At 43.8% G+C, this 18,960-nt stretch overlaps 1 protein-coding gene across 2 annotated transcripts in view; it reads right to left on the reverse strand.

Annotated features, from left to right (window-relative positions):
- Positions 1-18,960, reverse strand: part of PMFBP1 (polyamine modulated factor 1 binding protein 1) — a 1,360,893-nt gene that overhangs the window by 97,712 nt on the left and 1,244,221 nt on the right. The gene's annotated exons all lie outside the window — the stretch shown is intronic.

Consider the following 18,960-nt stretch of genomic DNA (forward strand, 5'->3'; position numbering starts at 1 on the left):
CACAGGCGGATCTCTTCAAATGACAACGTCTACCTCATTCCAGAATTTGACCTCCAAAAGGTACTAACATCAGAGAGGGGTTGCTCGGTGAAACTAGGTTCGAACATGATGTGATGTGCGCTTTACCCCAGTGACCTGGTCATTATGGACCGCACAATCGGTGGCGTTAAAGCCAAATTTATGGCTCTGATCGATTATGTGGCTAAAAATGACCTGGAAATTAATATGCGAAAAACTAAATGAAAGGTCATTGCTGACGGAAAGGCATACATGCTAAACACTGAGTTCATTGTAGGAATGCTGGAACGAGCAAACAGTTACCTATACCTGGGGCCTGAGTTTTCATCCTGTGGTAATTATAATACAATAACTGAAACGAAGAAAAGAAAGACTAGGCAGTTAACACATGCAATCAAAATGGTTGCCGGCCAGTCAACTGGTTATACCCTGGGTTGAATTGTAAAATTATACAAGCAGAGTTTTGCTCCTGCAATCCTATATGGCCTGGAAGCTCGCGCTATGAGTAATTTGTCATGGATAAATGTCCTAGAAGGGCAGTTTTGTAGGAAGATTCTTGGTTTACCGCCAGGGACCACCATGGCTCTTCTCAGGTTAGAATTGGGGTTGACATCATTAAGGGACCAGGTTATGATGAATAGGGGGATGCGCTATATGAAAGCAAAGAGTCGACTTCGTTGTGCATTATTGAATGTCTTGCGTCAACGCTGGTTGAGCGGGACACATGAAAAAGCTTCCAATGTATAAATGAAGAATGTTTTTGGCAGAATGACTGGAATCCTGATTTTACCCTGGGAACTAAATATGAGACCCTGAAAAATATCTTTAAACAAAAGGTTGAAAAGTAGGATTGGGTAAGCAATTCCGTTTCAGTGGGAAAGCTAAAATGTTATAACTGTGTTTCATGTGTCAGCCATAAATATCTAAGCTTGAGCAGTACCTTCTAAAAAGTCTGAGCCCATTGGTAAGGGACTTTAGATTGCGATTGTGCATAAACCAGCTACCGTTGCTTACGGTACAGGGAGTATACACCCAGACCCCCCCCCCTTGAAGAACGGTTTTGTGGTATTTGTAAAAACTGTAAAGCACCTGAGACTGCAAGGCATGTGCTGACAAAATGCCCTAAAATGGGCTTTTGGTACATGAATGTGTTGGAACATTTTGTAAGTCAGTACGATGCTATCAAATCGGACGTCTTCTGGGCATAATGCCTGAATACTGACACGGAAAGGCTCTAAAATGCACTTTACAGAGTATGGGTTCAGGTCAGAATACGGTTGGGGTAGTTAAGTCTTAAGCTCTTATTGAAATTTCCCCATGAGACACCTATAATGACATCACAGGTATATACTGTAGGCTTGAAAATACTAATGCTATGTTTCGTAGAGATGACGATTGTTAGGGAGAATTCTCAGAAATGTGCCAATTCCTCTCTACCTTAGAGACCCCCAGCTTTTTTTGCTGGACTATAGGACTTACATTTTTTGCCTGGAGAGAGTGAGACCCTTTTTCCCACTCTTTCATGTATTTTAATGTGATTTTTAACTCTTGTGTTTCTTTTCGTTGTGGAGTCTGACAAACTAAATAGGCATCATCTTCTACATTGTGTCACACAGCACCTTCAGTGCAGTGAGGCAGGGAAGTCTTTCAGATTTCCCAAAAGTTTAAATACCTTCTCTTGGATAAACTACTGTTTCCAAGAGCAGTGAAGTGAAATTGACTTTACTTACACTTGTAACTTTCTAGACTCAGCACACAATATCTTACAATGGAGTGCTGGAGGGGTTACTTTACATCCCCTTTGTCTAGCTTCTCATGTAACAATTTTATGTTACCCTTTCCTCAATGAATGGCTGGTGGCAGTGGTTTACTTTTAACTACCGTGGTGTGCATTTACTGCGGGCTGCGTTCGCAAATGCAGTAAAGCACCCAAGGGTGCCATTTTTTGTAAAAATGGCCCAGTCTTTTTTGCCATTTCTTTGTGGAAAGGTCCTTCTTGAGATTTACTCTGCACGCCAAATCAGGTTTGGTCCCTTTGTTCGTTTTGTCTTTGGCGGGATTCACGAGTGAAGCCCGCCTCTGGCTCTAGGGTGTCTGGTGTCGGCAGGAAGCGAGGGAGGTGACCGAAATTCCCTGTGCTTAGGTTCCTAGGAGACAGGAATGGATTCTTAGGTGATTGGCCGGCTGGCTGTCAGGCAAGGACAGCCACCCTGCTGGGTAACTGACAGCTAGGCTGGAATGAATGGGAGAAACCTGCATAAAAGGAGATGCTTTTTGACTTGGAAGGCAGAGTCGACCACTGGACTAAGGAATCCGAAGAAGAACTTGAAGAGGACACCTGCTGCAACTCCTGGACTGTTGCTTTGCCCGGTGAAGCCCTGCTGCTGTGCTGAAACTCCAATTTTTTATCGACTAGAGAAGGCCTGCAAGGACGACTTCTCCCCTTGAGTTGGTGGGACCAATCAACTCCAAAGTCAGTCACCGGACATCCTCTCGAAGCTGGTTGAAATTCCACTGCGGTTGCTGCTGGAACCGAATAGTCAGGGAGAGGAAAACCAGATTGTTTGCATTGCTTTTAAGCTGGGCAAGAGCTCCAGGAAGATCCTCCGGACTCCCAGGAAGCAGGACTGACCAAGCCTGAGCCACATCAGCAGAGTGCTGGACCCAAGATGCAAGGAAAGCTCATCTCGACAGCCAGGAACCACAGTGTTGCTATTTGCAGTAAACGCTAGGAGCTGAAACACTGAAGTGCCACTTGTTTGAAGATTGCCAGTTGCCATAGGTGACCGTCCCATTGTAGTGCAGGAGTCCCCAGACGTCCTCCCTCTTGTCCCCACAACTGAGACCCAGGAACACCAGGATCTGCAGAGATGTACAGTAACTGAAGTCGTCTGCTGCACTTTTTCTTCAACCTAAAGGTACTGTACATTCTAAGAGAACTTACCTCATGTTGTGTAACTACACTTGTTCTCTGTTGGTGAGACCTGTTGTATTTGCTCTGTAGAGTTGCTGATAGCTTCTTTACTTCACGAGCCTAAACAGATTGTGGCCCTGCTTTGAATTCTTCTTTTCTACAAAGACTTCTAAAACATTGTGCAAGACTTTGTGTGATCTCTTGTTCTGTTCTAATAACCTTTTTCTTTGCCAAACTCTTAAGTATGATTCTAAATGCAAACAGTGGTATATTAATGTCCACAGTGTCCTAGTTACTAAAGTCACCTGAGGGTGTAGGAAGTGTCTGTGTGCTATCTCAAAAGGGTACTTACTGATTTAGAAACATTAAGAGTGTGGATTTGTGTGTTGATATTATATTGCCCCCTTCTGAAGAAGGCTTACACTAACTGATTGTTAAATAAATTAATAATTGTTCAATCAAGAAACCTTGTGTCTAAGAATGTATTCGAATACTTGTCACTGTGAATCTCTGTGTAACTCCCCTACAGCTCACATTGACCCCTCTTGAGATAAGCCTGGCTGCTCAACACGCTACCAACCTGTATAGCACAGACTTATACCAATGGTTGGGTTCCTATTGCCAGGAGGTCAGGGTTGTTGTAGTGCACTCAAAGGGTACAGCATACAATCTTGCCTAACACTGGTGACAGCCGTGGGATATATTGTAGAGTTGTTCCACTAAGAATTTACTTTGCTTTTGTTCAACTAAAAACCTTCACAAGGCTAAGCTTCACTAGAAAAGCTATTTTAACATGCCAAATATGGATAACTTCAGTCAGGAAGCCCTGATCATGTTGACAGTAGAGCAACTGAGAGAAATGTGTAAAGTCAGGAATCTCCATGTTAAAGGAAAGAAAAATGAACTAATTGCAAGATTGTTGAATCATCAAAGTCTGGGTAGTAGGCCTGTAACACCTACTAACCCAGGAAATGTGGAAAATGATATTGGGGGTATTAATGCAGAGTCTAACTCTGATGTCTTAGAAGAGTCAGAAGAGGGCAAGGAGTCCCCGGATGGGAGCCCCTCTTTGCCTCAACAGGCCCTTTTGCATCAACCTTTAGCCACCAAGAGCCCACAAGGTCCATCCCTGAGTCCCAAATTTGTGTCTCTTGAAAAAATGAGACTTGAGTTAGAATTCAAAAGATTACAAATCCAAGCTGAAATCCAAACATCAGGACAACAAACTTAGGGAAATGGAAATGCAACATGCTCTTGAAATGAAGAAATTGTCTCTTGAAAATGTTTCTATCCCAGAGTCCTCTAGGTCATCCAGTTCAAAGAGGCCTTGCATGCCTTAAGAAGCAGTGAGTATGTATGATGTGAAACTTGATAAACTGGACTTTTGTATTATATCAAATTAATTTAATTTTTTCTATGTACTTTTATGGGATTAAGTTCCTGAAATAAAGTGTTGAATTGAATTGGTAAGGATCTGCACAATTCAAAGTGGCAGGTGCTGTTCAATCTTGGACAGTCTCCGGCCACCACATCTGCCCATCAACAGACACCTTGGCCAGGATAATGGGACCAGAAAGTCTCAGCTCCCACATCCAGTCACAAACACATAGCGCGATTTCACGCGGGAAAGCTAAGGCTTTGCCTGGGAAAGCCCAAATGACGGGTGAAAATCACGAGGTACTACCATTTTAGAGTATGTGGTACTCTAAAAGACATTAAGCTGCAAAATGCAAACGTGCACGTGAGAATATAACAAATTACAGTAGAGAAATATCCACTGCTATCCAAGTTAAAAGGACCCAACATATCCCTACTGCACCTCACTGTAAGGTGAAGAGGGCAGTGTAAAACAGACATGGAGTTTAACAATGGAGAACAGAGTTATCCTGCACCAACAGCCATTGGGCCTGATCAGTGCCCCTAAAAAGATGAGCTTGGCAAGACAAGTTGAGTATAACGGTTTCACTTGCCTCCAAAAGTCGACACAGGTAAAAAAAAAAAAGGAAAAGCAGCAAAGTTGTCAATGGATGGAAAGCAGCAAAAATAAAGCTTTCCTAACAGTCCACAAAGTTGGTAATGTTCATGTGCCTTGTTTCAGATTCATCAGCTGTACCTGCTCTAGATGTTACAGGGTGTTCCTTTTCTTCTACCGTTTTACATTTTTTATTGTCCTGTGGAGCCAAGACTGGTTCCAGAGTCCAATAATATACAACACTCCTAGATTTCCCTAAAATATGTGCTGTGCATTGCCTTTGTCAATTTGTTCTATCCACAGAAGATTCAAGAATGTCCTTCTTGCAACGTTTTATCTCATTCAGTAGACCTCATCATCCCGATCCCCCCCAGCCCCCAAGGGATTCAATCAAAGTCTTCATGAAGGGTCTCGCTGCCAGAAAGGAGGACTAGTCTTGCTCTCAGATGATCTTATCTGGTTAGGGAGCTGTTTATTGTCAGAAGAGGAGGGGTCATGCTGTGCAACCGTAGAGATTTCGAGTTGTATATTTATCTTGCTGGTGAAAGGAGTGATCCATAATAGAAAGGGAAATACTGCCCTCTGTGTCTTCGCTTGAATAGTTACTTTTCCATCGCATATACGATCACCAATCATTACTCCAGATTAATATCCAAAGCAGACTACATGACCTGAGCATGCTTCAAGGTTAATAGTGATCTACCACTAGTCACCCCCATCAAGAAGCAATTATTGAAGTAATCTGCAGGCATGTGTCAGGTGATGCATTCAGGTGTAAGAAACAGTGGCTGAACAATGGAAAGAAAGAGCATGCCTCCAGCACCTGATTGTACACATGCTGCAGGGTTTGGGGTAGTGGACAACACACCATAAAGGCAAGGGGAATCATATGTGATAGGGTAGTTGCATGGCTGTACAGGGAAGATCAGGGGGCTCAGGCATAACCTTCACTAAAGAGGGAGAACTACAAAGCAAAAAAGAAGACCACAGTGTACATGCTTTAAAGACAGGAATATATGGCTGCCAGTGGGATAAGAAAATCAGATATGGATGGAGGGAGGACATGGCTGAACAGTGAAAGAGTATGATCAGATTCACTGGGAAATTGGGACAAGACTACACTTGAGGTGCATAGAATAAAAACAAGCGCTAGAGGAGCAAGCATAGGAAAAGGAGTGTGTTACATTCATAGATAAAGCTTTGGTTCAGAGTTCTTTAAACATTGTTGGGGAGGCATCGTTCAATGTGGCAGCTCTGTAGTGAAGCTCTACCATGATGTCAGCCTGTTTTTGAAATATGCTGGCTTAGCTTCAGCCATAGCAACTTGCAAAGCCGAAACCTGGCATTGAGAACTCAGCGGGTCTGTGGAGTCCCAGTGGTGGCCCTGGTGTGGGAGGTAAAAACACCAAAGGTGAGGCTGCGGTACTGCAGGGTCTTGTGGACCTGAGCTCCCTGCAGGTGGGTACTGCCCGCTCCCTGTGAACCACTACTGGAAGTGCAGGACTGATTGGAGATGGACTGAGAGCCAATATTAGAAGTGGGTCAGTGCTGTTAGCTTGGTGTGTGCTCAATGCGAAGGCCCTCTTCATTGGGAGCCACCAGTTCACCCTGGACCTGGGTGATTGGAGAGGCTAATGGTGGTGTCCTGCTAGACCCGCTGAGGAGCCTGCTGTTACTGTCATAATCTTGGGGCAATTGACAGTGTAGAAGACCACAGAATCTGGCACATATTTCTGAAGGAAATCTATACCGGGAAGCACACTGACACTGTCAATAGCCCACAGTGAAAAATCAGTGCCTAGGGGAGTCACTGCATTCATGGCTGGACTGTTGCCATTCTGGGAGAGACTATCAAAAATCTGCTTGGCTCTCTGGGACCACTATTACTGAAAAGGCTCTTGATCTTATCATTGCACAATCAGTGGCTCCCATCAGCCACCTACTGATTCTAGTTCAGCGTTGCATGACACCATAATTAAATTCTATTTCCCACCTGGTGTAGCTACTGCCACAGTACTGTTGCTTGCCGAAAGGTGCCTAGCCTAGCTTGACTTCTCCAAAAAAAAACAATTACACATAAAGCAATTGCTACAAATGAGGGAGGTGCAGCAATGATTATGAAGGAAGCTAAGGGTGCAAAGCCCAAGCTGGAGATGGGGATAGCGGAATTTAAAGTGGATTTCACTGCTGTTGGCTCCAAACGTGACACATTGACCTTTAAGGTGACTACCCTCCAGATGCAACTGGTGAAAAAGTGCTAGAATAACGGAATTAGAGAGCAGAGACAGTTTGATGGAAGATGCAAGTCTACTCCGAGATAAATCAAAAGTCTTGGCTCAAGATCACACAGCTATATTAGAATCCTGGGCTTCAGTGAGTCCACACAGATTGGGTAATATGTGGAAAGTTTGCTTTCTCTGCACTTTCTGGTGGATCATGCTCACTAGGCAATTCACCTCACCCCACCCCACCCACCACTCTCCCATCAGAAGTCTTGCTTTCTTCCCTTTTATAGGAACAAGGCACAAGACAGGGGTGTCCTTTATCACCTCTGCTCTTCGCATTTGTGTTCAAACCCTTAGCTGAACTGGTTTGTAGGAGTCATGCTGATTGTTGTTTACCCCCGGGAGGTGACAAAGCAATTTCATTATACGCTGATGATGGGTAATTGTTCACCAGAGACCCTGGATCTAATTTACAATCGTTGACAGAGGAAATTGTGCACTTCGCTAATTTCTCAGGTACGCATCAATTGGACGAAATTCGATCTTTCTCCCCTCAAAGGAGACACAATTTGTCCTTGGTATATAGGTAACCTTTGACTCGACCATTTGAACGACGTGGAATTATACTTGTAAACTCAAGCCCATTTTCCAGCCTATGGTTCTCATCAGCATTTGAATACCCTCAGTCTTCCCCTTTTGTATTACTTTCCTGTAGGATTGAGTAATGTTGTATGGTTCATCCTGTCAAATTACCCTCCTGGCTTGGGCAAAACTATATGCACATATGAAAATAAATTTCCCTTTTTCTGGTGAGATTGCTCGAGGGGAAAATAAAGGCTTGATGCCCACCTATGGAAAAAATATTAGTCTACTGAAGTAAAGAACACATTACTTACCTCCCCGTGATGTTCTTTCTGGTGGATGTTCCTCCCACAAATTCCTCATCTTTGATATATTCTATCGCCAGTTGACTTTTAAAAATGATTTCACCATCAGGTGGTTACGCACCCTATGCCGAATGCAACGTCAGGGCCAGTATACATGGAGCTGCCGTGCCTCATGATGTCAGTTCCATCTCTTTCCTTAACACTAAGTGCAGAGGTAACCACAGAAACAAATTAGATGTACAAGTTTGAGAGCCAAGAGATGCAGGTTGGGAGGGCGATGAGGAATCTGTGGGGGGGGGGGTCCATCCATAAAAAAAAACTGGACCAACAGGTAAGTAATGTATTCTTTTCTAATGGATTCCTTCTTCCCATAGATTCCTTAGCTTTCCTTGACTGTCATAGGTGTACGTAAATCCAGGAGGGAGGCGAGCGAGAGGACACCACCTAAACCAAAAAAAAAAACTCTGGAAGACTGCTCGACCAAAACGAATGTCCTGCCGCAACAGGAAATTCAGAAAGTAATGTTGAGCAAATATGTGCAGCGAAGGCCACGTAGCCACTAGACATATGTCCAAGAGAGGGACTTCACAGGGCAGAGGCAGCAGACAGGCCTCTAGATGAATAAACCCAGAGACCTCCTGGCATATCCTTTTCAGCCAGATAGTAACATTCTGAGATGCAGGGGATGATCCAACTTGACCGAGTCTGTTTAGTCAAAGCCCTTCCAGCACGAATACCAGCACACCCCCACAAACAGTGGGTGATCATTTTTGACATCTCTCATTCAAGAAACCTAGTACACGAGGGCCCACGCCAGATCCAGCTGATAGTATTGATCTAAGAAGGGAGAGGTGGAAGAACAAAACACAGGGAAGATTGATATTCTGAGAGAGATCAATGTCCCAAAACCTTAGAAAAGAAGGATGGTCTCATTCTCAAAGTCACTTTCCCCTTGCAAAACACCAATTTGGGAGGTTTAACAGATAGCACTTGAAGCTGCCTCACCCATCTCGAGGAAGTGATGGCCACCAGGTTAATCACCTTTAACTTAACCTTTACATTAACAAGCATGAATGCAGGGGCTCAAACAGAGTCTCCATAAGGAAAGCCAACAATAAATATAAGTCCCATCCAGGAACAGTGCCAATAGACAGGCCAGTCTGCAAAATAAGGAGAACAGAAAATCCAGAACAGAGGAGGTAGGATAGATGAAGTCCAGACCCCTCTCTGGACTCCAAGCCGGGAATGTACACCACCTATAAACATAAATGGATTGGGTGGCTGGCCACTGAGCCGAAACAACAACGTTGTCCGAGAAATCAAAAAAGGCAGATGCCAGAATCAGCTTCTGCGACTGAAACATATGAAGCATCTGGAAGATGTTTGCTACTTGATCCTCAGGCGAGAAAGCCCTATCCTGGCAAGCGTCCAAGACCACATCAATGAATTAGAGAGATTAAGACAGTGAAACATGGGACTTCTTGAAGTTCAGGCAAAAGCTCAACATGTACATCAGGCTGTGTGTGCAGAACAGGTATTCAGACACCGGGTATGGGCTCGGACAAGCCAGTCATCCAGGTAGGGGGAAGGGGAAGGGTTGTATACTTTCCCTCCTGAGGCGAACCGCCACCATGGCAAACAGTTTCTACCCAGGGAGCCAAGACAGGATGACCAGCAGCAACTTGAACTGATAGTGGGAGGTCCAAACTACAAATCTCAGGTACTTCTGTCTTGGGAGGATAGCTCAGGGGCAACGCGCTGGCCTTGGAAACAAGACAACATCAAGCAACAAGGGTTCGATCCCCGGGTCCGCGCTCAGAAACCTCTGGGTATTAAGAGCGTTATAAATAACCAATTAAATTAAATTTAAATTCATGTGCTTGGGATGGATTGGCATATGGAAGTAGTCATTCTGAAGATCCAACAACACCAAACAGTCCTGCTGTTCGAGAGCCTGATAGATATGGGCCAAGGTGAACATCCTGAACTTGTCTTTGTGCATGTACAAGTTCAAAAGCCTCAGATCCAAGATGCGATGAAGGCCCCAATCTTTCTTAAGAATCAAAAAGTAAAGTAAGGGAATACCAGCCCCTGCCTCGCTCTGACCAGGGCACAGAGGTGGGCTGGAAGGAGGGTGTTCAGGCGGCATTGAACACATGGGAGGCAGTAACTGAGTCATAACCTGTATGGCCTAAGCATCTGAAGTAGTGCAATGCCACTCAATGAACAGGGCTATTCTCCCACCTACCTGGGTGGAATGGGAGAAGTCCCCTTCACAGAGGTCTTGCCCTGGGAGCTGTGCAGTCAATTGAGGCTGCAAACCCCCCTCTTTGTGCTCCACAGTCACTACCATTTCAAGGGGAGGTGTTGTTGCGGCTGCTGTTTGCCTTGGGGCACTAGACCCCTACCACAGGCACACACGCTAGAGGGTCAAGTGCCTTGGGGTAGAAGGCTGCTGCACTGCTAGGCCTTAGGATTTGGCCGTCGGCTTGGGAGCTTGAAACATTTGAAGGTAATTATCCCCTTTTGGCCCAAATATATTGGACCCATCAAAAGCCATATCCACGAGCTTGACCTGGGTATTAGGGTGAATCCTAAGGCCTTCATCCATTTTTGCCTCCTCAGGATCAACCCAGTGCCCTGCACACATCACCTTCTGTGAAGTGCGGTAGAGCCACTTTGTGTCCCTATAATTTAGTTTTTGGAACTTTTTGGTTGTTAACATGTGTCCAGGATGGTATTACCTGAATTAACTGATCACAAATGACCTTTTGACACAATTGACCGAATTTCAGTGGTCCTAATTGACCTTCTGTACAATTGACAGTATCGTTATTTATATATATATATATATATATATATATATATATATATATATATATTAGTGGGTTGGTTTGGGTTTATAATAATTTAAGGGGATTGGGTGAGGGATTGCGGAGGGGGTTTGGATTGGGTGGGGGGTTTCCCCCACATATATATCCTAATTGACCTTTTAAATTCGGTCAATTGTACAGAAGGTCAATTGTGAATCGGTCAATTGCAATACGATCAATTCGTATACAACTGTCTAGGATAGGCTGGTGGCTAATGATAATTTCTACCGATTTTCTTTAATTGTCTTGTGCATTTTTGCATTTTAATGTTTAATGCTGAATAGAGTAGCATATACTCTAAAATGGCAGTGCCATAAGATTTTTGCCTGTCCTTTGGTCCTCTTATTGTTTAACTTTCTTCCTATTCTCGAAAAGAGCCGGAATTGCCATGATGGAAAACCCTTTTCTGGGGAAAGCTTCTGCTTTCCCAGACAAAGTGGCGACCTGCTTGTGGGGCCAGAGGTGGGGACTGTCGGGTCCCAGTCCACAACCTTCTGTCAGGAGCATCTCGAGACAACAGGTAAGAGGCCAACTACCTCCAATTTAGTTGCATTTACTGGCACTATTTTAGGGATACAAGGTATGGAGGCCCCAATAGACCCGGCGCACCCACTAACAAGCCAGATAAATATAAGTCGGCATGGTAGCCCTCAGGACAAAGGTATTAGCCTAAAAGTGGGACTCCTGAACTCCTGATCCATGACCAAACATGCATCTAATACTAGAGACCTGATCACGGACAATGACTTCGATATTCTATGCATCACTGAAACCTGGATGAAAGACCCTATTGGGCCTACCTGTGAGCAGGCAATCCCTGATAGATACATAATTTATAATGAAAACAGACAGGAAGGATGGGGCGGTGGGGTTGCAATAATTGCCAAAGACAATTTAAAATTTTTCAAAGCCAATTTCAGTTGTAGTGGGTGCGAATCCATTCACCTGAAACTAATATTTGCCCATAATTATTGTTTCAACCTAGTGGTAGTCTACAGACCACCGGCTTTGGTCTCGGACTTTGGGAGTGAACTATGCTCTCAGCTAGCCACCCTGAGATCAAAGAATGCATCGACCATGGTAGTCAGTGATTTCAACCTCTGGCGGGGCAATAAAAATGATAAGGGTGCCATTACCCTAGAAAAAAACCTCAACAATCTTGATTTCCTAGTCATCAATGACGAGGCGAGCACCCCACAGGGGAACCAGCTGGATTGGCTGTGTGCTTTTAATACCCAGACCACGGATTGTAAAACCACGCTGTGTGTCTGGAGCGACCACCATTTGGTGTCATCAACAGTGACACTTCACACGCAAGCTCCACAACAGAATCCTCATGTTCAACTGAGCAGCAGGAACTAAGAATTTGGGTAAAGAACAAATTCAGGGATGCCTTGAGAAAATCAGGCTATTCTTTCAGGAACAAGATAACTGCACTACACTCCTAGAAAAATACACTACGTGTATTGCAGATATGGTAGAGCGTGAGGATCCGCTGAAGACTCGGCTTGTGAGGAAAAATAATAACAAAACAAACACTTTTTAACATCCTGAAGAAGATTGAAAAACCAGAAAACCTTACACCGCCTTTTCAACCTACTGAGGAGGACTGTAACCTGGTACTAAAGGCTTTTGCAGCCAAAATTGACAAAGCTAGGTGCAACATAATGAAAGCCAGAGAAGCGGCACCGTGGTCAACTACGCCAATGGAGGACATCTCCAGGTCGAGTGGGGCTCTCTTCACTTTTGAGAAAGTGTCTGAAGCCAAATTGCTAGAAGCTCTCTCTCAAATGAACCCCACTCTGTGCGCAGAAAATATTCTGCCCTCTAGTATTATCCTGCAACACAAAGAACTCGCCCCAATCCTATTAGAACTGGTTAATGCCTCTTTCAGTGAAGGCGTTGTTCCGAAGGATTTAAAAAAGGTCACCATAACCCCATTAATAAAGAAGGCGGGCTTAGACCCTAAAGATCCGGCCAATCTTTGCCCTATCACTAACTCAAACTTTGTACTCAAAGTTCTAGATAAATTAGCCACACAACAACTGCAATTGTATGTGGAAGAACAAAATGCTCTTCACCAACAGCAATCGGGTTTCAGAGCATCACACAGCACCGAAAGGGCGATGGTTAGATCTCCAAAACCACATGCTGGGTCTGGTCGACAGCAACAAAATAGGGATGCTAATGCTGCTCGACTTGAGCGCAGCTTTTGATCTAGTGGATCACCAGCTTCTCATCAAAGCCCTTAAAGAAAACGTTGGTTGCTCAGAAGAAGCAATAAGGTGGCTGATTTCTTTTCTCTCAGACCGCCAGGCGCGGATTCACTGGGGTAATACGTTCTCAGACTCCTGCCCCATACTCTTCGAGGTTCCACAGGGGGCAAGCTTGTCCCCCATGCTCTTCAATATATACATGTGGGCACTGTGTAGCATCCTGGTCAAGGCCAGGGTGTTTTTTTTTTTTACAAACTACGCAGACGACACACAGCTCATTATTGAGTTGAGTGGCAACCATGAGGAAGATAGTGCATCAATAGGGAAATCTATGGTATAATTGATGAATGGATGCAATCCAAATGGATGTGCCTGAATAACGCAAAAACTGAATTGATGAATTTCGGCTCAAATCGCCAGCTATCCAATATAGGAGGCGAATATAAGTTTTTTAAGATAAAGGACGCCATTATAAAAGTTTCGGCACAGGTCAAAACTTTGGGAATGATGGTCAATGCAGAGGTTAACTCTGAAGCACAGACCAATTACCTCTTAAAAAACACAGCCTACTACCTCAAGTTAATAAGAGCAGTTAAACCATTCCTGAATGAAACAAACCTGGCCACTATAGCCAGAGCCATCATTCTGTCCAGGCTGGACTACGGGAATGCTCTGATGATTGGTGCTACCGCGAATCAAGATGCCAAGTGATTCAGAATGACGCGGTCAGACTGATCAAAAATTTGAAAAGAAGGGGCCATGTTACAGACCAGAGAAGGTCACTGCATTGGCTAAAAATGGAGGAGAGGATAAGCTTTAAATCTCTTACGCTCGTTCTTAAGTGCATATACGGTAAGGCCCCAGGTTTTCTAAAGAACTGTATAGTTCCATACGCGCCACAAAGAAGTCTGAGATCAATGGGTACAGGACTGCTGGTCATTCCCAAACACAGATGAAAATCAGGGCTGGGCAGAGCCTTTGTGGTTCTGGCTCCTCAAATGTGGAACAGACTTCCTGAGACCTTGAGAATGGAGGAAAATCACTTGGCTTTTAGGAAACGTCTGAAGACACTTATCTTCCAGTAGGAATTCTCGGACTTCCTCTCTTACAGCATGTAAGGATGCTAAGGGCGCATCTTACACATGGGATAGGCTAGGCTGCGTTTGTGTTATTTCATTGTGTGTTTTTGTCTCAAAGCACCCTGATGCCCGCGGGCTACCGGCGCTATACAAAACCAAAATACATACATACATACATACATACATGACAACGTGTCTGTTGCTAGGCAGATGTGTTGGCAAGAGTCTGTCCAGAATTGGACAGCCACAGTCATTTTGAAAGGTGCAGATCCTTACTATTGGTGGGTTTGGGGGGTGGGTTTGGGGGCGACTCCAGCTTGAATCCTGAAGAAAAAAAAGGTGGATTACTGCAGCCATTCTTCATATTGTTGTTGGGGCCAAGACCCCCTATGAAGAGGAGCATCATGCTGAATACCCAGAACATGTCATTGGAAGCCAGCCAGCAGCACTTTCTTCAACCATCAAGGCTCCTTTGCTGATCTCCAGAAGGCTTTCCTTATGTGCTTTGATCGCTGGACAAGTGGGAACAATCAGTCACAACCCCTACTTGAGGACCCTGCCCTTGGAAGCCTTCGGAATCTTCCTGGAACCATTCTGTGGGCTGACCAGCTTCGCTTTTGGCTACCTAGCTGCATCAGCCATTGTCCAGAGTTGTGCCTTGCGACTCTGCAGATCATTGACTTGCGAAACAAGAAGCATTCCCCTGCAGTTGCAGCTCTCCATCATAAAGAGGCTCCTAGAAGGAGCAATTTCTTGGTTTCTGTCACGAGAGTTGACTGGCATTGTTGATCGCTGCCTTCATCATGTCCTGTGGTCCTCAGAGGTCATCGCCAGAGTGGTGGTCCTTTCTAGAGTCCAGCTATCCAATGTCCAGAAATCAGATCGTTAGGAGCACAGAGTGGCAAATTAGCTAGACCCAAAGTTCAATGCAAAAAATGACCTCTGCACACGAGACTCCCGGACCTTCTTCGTCAAAACCAAAGCTCAGGACAAAAGGGCCCATCGATCTCAGAAACTTCTACAATGCTCCCTGAGTGAATCAGAGTAGAGGAGTTGGGGGTGTAAACCCACCTGTTCCTGCCACCCCCAACTCCATAGGGTTTAACAGGTGTAAAGTCGATACACTACTTCTCCCTTGCCCAACTCCTCTTTTATAGCAAGGCAAGGACTTTTTATTTAAGGTGTATTGCCTTAATTTATAAGATTTAGTAGGGTGTTTCTAACTCCTTTATTTTGAGCATATTTGTTCTTTAACTAATGGCTACTTACCTGGACCTTTTTATTCACTTGCTTTGATACCCTACAATATTCTGAAACTGATCTAACTGTATTCTAAAACGAAACAGTTGGTGTTCTTAGCAGAACACACCAAAATGAATGAGCATATAACAGTAGTGCAGGTTTTAGTGTGTTAGTTACCTGTGTTTTTGTTTTGATAAGAGTTTGTCTGAGGCCTAAATAAATAACTATTTGTATCCATTCGGCCTAACTTGAATTAAGAGTATCCTGTGTGCTTAATTGAACACGTTACTACTCTCACACTTCCTAAATCGTCGTGCTGCTCACCCACACTACCCAGATACAGTTTAAGTCCCAGATATAGTTAAGTATGTATATTCGCTCTGCGCACCCTGTGTAGGCGGTATGAAGAAGAGGGCGCCCAGCTACCATGGCTGGAACTTTATTACCTGGCTGTGCAGTTGCATTTTGTGGCAGGATGACTTGCAGATGACATGGTGCTAGATGGTAGATTATTGGCGGGGTGTAGTGGGTCGGCCTAGACTAAGGAGATTTTCTGGTTGAAAGATAGTTGTATGGGAGGGAAGCCACACATGCTGCAATTGGGCAGGCCAATTTTGGGACACGTTCCGAATCTTGAGTGTTCTGAACTCCTACTCCCCACATGTACCCTTGGGTGTGGATGTATGCCTAGGCATGGATGATATCCTGAATATTAGACGCTGGGAGGATGTAGGACTCTCAACATGGGGGCACATGTACAAGGATGGCTGATTGAAGGACTTCGACAACCTAGTTGCTGTGGATGGGCTCCATACTGGCCAATTTATAAGATATCTAAGGTTTGTAAGAATTGCTATGCTGAAATGGCCTGAAGAACCTATTCCAAACACACTTGTTCCCTTGATTTATGAATTGGAAGATTGAGTGAGGCCGTTGTCACATCTTTATGGTGGTATGCTGGACCTTGCAAGCCCATTGTTGAGTAAGTATCGGGTGTCACGGGATGCGGACTTGGGTCTAGTGTTGCAAGACATGAAGTAGGAGAGCACGCTGTTATTCGTTAAACACATATCCAGAAATGCAAGATTTCACCTTCTGCAAATGAATATATTACATAGAACATACATGACTCCTGTTAGAGTTGCTCAATTTAATGCTTGGTTCAGAGTGTCCCTTGAGCAGTACCCCCTTGTCAAACCCTATACATATGCTCTGGCATTGCCCGAAGGTCCAGTCCTTTTGTGGGGGGGGGCAGGGGGGAGATGAAACTTGTGGTTATGGGTGCTCAAAATTACAAGGTTCTCCTGGTCCCCAATGGAGTGCCTGCTGGGTATATACCCAGACCACATTCATTTGGCCATGTTGTTAAATTGATGGATCTGGTCTGCGCTCTCGCCAAGAGGAGAATCGCAAAGGCATGGAAGTATAAAAGTGGCCCAACCAACTCGCTGTGTGTCAGGACTGGCTGGGTTAGTAACAGGATGAGTAACAGGATTAACATTGTGCTTTTAGACCTGGCTGGGTTAGTTGTGCTTTCAGAGCTGGCTGGGTTAGTAACAGGAAGCGTTTGTACATAGAATTAACATTGTGCTTGCCCAAGTCAAGATGGAGAGAAAGAAACTTAATCTGATTGGTTAAAGGAACAATGATATGTTTGGTTTGCCTGATTGGTGGAAAGGACAATGGTTTTGATTCTTGGGAGGTGAGCAAGATTCTAAACTGCCTTTCATCCATAGAAATTCAGTGGCTGGTTGTACATTAGTTAAGCTCCTTAAGTAAGGCCCTTTCAGAGTTCAGAAAATCTTCCAAAGAAGTAAGAATATCGTTTGCTGATCCTGTATGAACACAAAGACATCAGGTGGGATCGTTCTTTTAAAGATTTTAAGATTTTCACAGTGAACTTTCATTTTCTTTTATAAGAGAACTTAAAGAGTTAACAAGTTTCAAAATTATTTGAGAAAAGAGACATTTACAGTTAAGTTACTATAAGGAAACAAGCTTGAAGATTGTGCGATGAAGTTTAAAGTTTATTAACTGCGTGTAATGTACTTCAAGACAGTTTAATGTGTGCGCGAGTTCGCGTGTCGTCGTTTACGTGTTTTTGGAAGCGCGCGGGTATTCAGAGCGATAGAGCGCGTGCCCAAATGAATTGCGCGTGTACATTTTTAACGTGAAAGACGTTTCATAAGAAAACGCGTGTTGGGTTGCGATAGAGCGCGAGTCCATTTTAATTAAGCGCGAGTTGTTTTTAACGCGTGAACTATTTTATGTGAATTACGTTTCGTTTCTCCGCGTGTGTTCGGTAGCGATAGAGCGCGAGTCCATTTTAACTAGCGCGTGTTATTTTTATCGCGTTTACGTATTTTTTCACACGTGCGTGTTTTGTTAAGAATCGCGTGTGTATTTCAAACGCGAGGACAATTCTTCACGTCTTCTGATATAACGTGTTTAACGCACACGCGTATCAAGAAAGAAACTATACGTTTTATGTGTAAATAAGGAAACAATTCACACGTAGAAGGAAAGCAGCATTCCAGAAAGTTAAAGAGTATCTATTTAATGTAATTTATGCAAATGGAATTCAATACTTCAGAGAAAGACTGCATTTTATAAAAGCATTGAAAACTACATAGAGTGAAAAGAACTTTAAAGCAAGAAGAATATCTAAGTCTGTAAGGTGTTTGCAAGGGCCATCACTTTAGGATTCTAAAGAGACTTGAGTGGCTTGAACTATATGCACTAAACAAGATATTATTCACAAGATATTCCACACAGATTATTAGCCTCTAAGTCTTTTACTGAGGTTTAAGAGGTAAAGAGTTTAGAGTTTGTTTAGAATAATTTGGAAAAGAAGTTTATATTATCATATAAGTAACCAGGTGTATTTGTTTACTACAGATACCAGAGCCTACCAGAAGGTTGCAGGGCTGCAGTGTCTCCGTTGTTATTTTATCCAAATTCCCCTTTCCCTTTCTTGGGGTTTTCAGCTCAGCTTATACTTAAGGGTTAAGAGGTGAACTCCTGGTGAGGGTCTGTGGGGCCAGCATCAGCTCCTGTGGAATTCAATCAAGCCGGACCTTGACACTGTGGAGGCTTGATATAGAAAGATGGAGTGTGGCCGAAACTGCTGTCTTGTATGAGTCTGTGAAAAGACCTCAAGGAAACCACCACAAATATTGAGGAGTGGAACACTCTCCTTTTGCCCATTTTTTCCCCGTCAGATAAAAGACCTCCTTGAATATTACCCAATTGACAATCATTCACAATCATTTAAGTTATAGGCTCATGGATGTTTATTCTGTAAGCACTTATGGTCTTCCCTATGTCTCATTGTTCCCAGATGTTTTATGCTTGTGCACCTCTGATTTCATTTTGAATGAAATGCACTTCTCACTGCATTGGATGGCTTATGATTGTCTCACTATTGCCCAGTTTGTTTTTTTTTAATTGACTGGGACGTTTCTCTCTGCAGTTCTGTATTTTACAAATGCTAATAAACAGAATTTGAAATGAATAGTTAGTATCTATACCTTT

Source organism: Ambystoma mexicanum, chromosome 1q (genome assembly GCF_040938575.1).
Source record: "Ambystoma mexicanum isolate Mex_15411 chromosome 1q, UKY_AmexF1_1, whole genome shotgun sequence".
Taxonomy (NCBI): Eukaryota; Metazoa; Chordata; class Amphibia; order Caudata; family Ambystomatidae; genus Ambystoma; species Ambystoma mexicanum.